The following is a 2,500-nucleotide window of genomic DNA, read 5'->3' as shown; positions in this document are numbered from 1 at the left end:
ATTAATTTATTCTGTGTAATACTAATCGATAGGGCCTCATTGGTAAGTGCTACAAGATCTCGTACATTGGAACCCATGGTTATGGACCCGAATCCATTAGTATGGAACATTTTCTTTTCCAAGTGAAATCCCCTAGTATATGAAAGAGTGAAAAAGTGCTTTCGTTGTTGTGGAATAAGAAGCCTTCGTATCTTAATGCATGTATTTAATTTATTCGGAGCTATTAGAGCGGGATCTACTTTTTGGGGAAGATGAGTCGAAGCAATAACAAGAATATTTCTAGTGGAACGTCTTTCACAATCCCTGGAGAGATAGTTCACTAATAGACCGAGGGATAAGTAATTCGACTCATTCACATCTAGATCATGAATGTTTGGAATCCATATTATGCAAGGAGACATTGCTTTTGCTAATTCGAATTGAAGGGTGATATAAAATCGGTCTATTTCCGGCATCATATCCATAGTTAGCGCATTCGTCATAGTTAGGAGCTCCAGCTCCGTATCAAGGTCACGGTCAATATCGTCACTATCATCAATATCGTCACTATCCTCAATAAGAAAACCCTCAGGCTTGTTATCCAGGAACTTGTTCAGAAATACTGTAATGAAAGGAACATAGGAGTTTTCCGCTAGGTATTTGACCAAATAGGATCGTCCAGTTCCTATAGAACCTATCACTAAAATACCCCTAGAGGGGGATAGGGCTAAGCGGAGCGAAAAGGGTTTTCCATGAGATGGGAAATTAAAACTATTAGCCCCACACGAGGTTTGTGAATAAGTGATTGTCTGATAATGAGCAAGGAATATCCGTCTTTCTGCTAAACAGGATGTATTGAACTCATAATTCATTAGATACTTTTTATGAATGTAAACTAAGTATCGTAAGTAAATTGCTCCCGGTTGTTCAATCATTTGATAACCAGAGTCATTCTTTGATAAATGATCACTATGAGTCAGACTCAATAGAATTTGATCAATCCTTTTTTCTGTCGTTAAGGTGGAGAACTGAACCAAGAATTCTCTTTCTTTATCATCAATCGAATCACTGTTCGAGACCCAGGATTCTATTTTATCATCAATCCAATCACCGTTCACGTTTTTTCTTTTTCTTATCAATGAATAGATCTCTTTACTTGTATGACTTAGATGTCTCGTATTTCTCGAAAAAGCGATTGGATTGATGGGATTTGGTATGATACTTATGAGATCGATGAGATTGATATTCAAATATTTCTTCTTAGAACGTATTGATTTGACCCCATAAGCGGGACCACCACCCCATAGCATGTTGCCGCCAGAAGCATAACCCCGTATTTCTTCTATAGAATCTCCTAATTGTTCCAGAGCAACTAGAAAGAGATTCTTTAACCATAAAGAATTCAGTTCAGATGTAGGATACCTATCCAGAAGTTTTCGCAACTCAATCATGTATGATGGAATCATCAAAGATTTGACCTTTTCGAACTCTGTCTGTAACTCACTATAGGCTCGAGAAACAAAGAGAAGATGTGTACGAACGAGATATCCAGCAACAAGAAGAAGGAAAAGGATTGAATAGAGGAACTCCCGAACATTTGGCGATCTCAGATGTGTCGATATCAATGGTGACTCATTATTTCGATGAATCATTTCTTCGGACAGAAGAAGATTATGTAAACACTTACTCGAAATCTCACTTATCAGATTCCATTGTGTCTTCCACAATTTTTTCTGAAGAATTCGCCATGATATATCTGATCCATGCATAATATCATGAAAAATGGATACAAATTTTTGGCTGCTACTTAGTATCGGCAATAGGTCTGAAAAAGTATCTAAAAATATCAAATTTAGATATTTGTACCCTGTCGAAGTAAGGAACCATGGCATATATGTTTGGAATAGATTCCATTTTGAGAGAGTTGAAAAAGCACTATCTCGTTGAAAGGTTCTATACATCTGCCCTTTCTCAAGGCATTTCTTTAGACAAAGACTCCGTTTTTTCCTCTTTTCGGATGGTAAATATTTCTCAGAACATGGAGTGTGAATCAAACCCATGTTTGAATTGAAATTGAGATACTGCTGCAAGTTCTTCCCCTCTGAATCAGATAGATTCATATCTGAAAGAGGTTTACAATAAGTTCTTTCAAAATTTACTATTTGTCCCTCTGTTAGAGGTGTTCCAAAAATGTCTGCGATCGAGTAAATAGCTCTACGAACGAATGGATCGGATCGAATTGGAAAATGGAAAGATTTGTACAAGTTATACCTTTCGTCACCACTTTGTGGAAAATCGTTAGGTATGAATATGTTAGAGACCTGTGACTCGATTGGTGAAATAGTATCTCTCTCCAAAAAAGCATGTTTTTTTTTACCGCCGCACAAAGAAAATATTTTGTTGCGAATGAACAAGATATTGAGGAATTGTCCATACGTAAAATCATAATTATTGACACGGGCCTTTTCCACATAAAAAGGGAATCTTTTGTTACAATCGAAGCAGAAGTGATGTGGATTAT

This window comes from Corylus avellana, unplaced genomic scaffold (assembly GCF_965113065.1).
Source record: "Corylus avellana unplaced genomic scaffold, dhCorAvel1.hap1.2 HAP1_SCAFFOLD_213, whole genome shotgun sequence".
Taxonomy (NCBI): Eukaryota; Viridiplantae; Streptophyta; class Magnoliopsida; order Fagales; family Betulaceae; genus Corylus; species Corylus avellana.
This window is presented reverse-complemented; position numbering follows the sequence as displayed.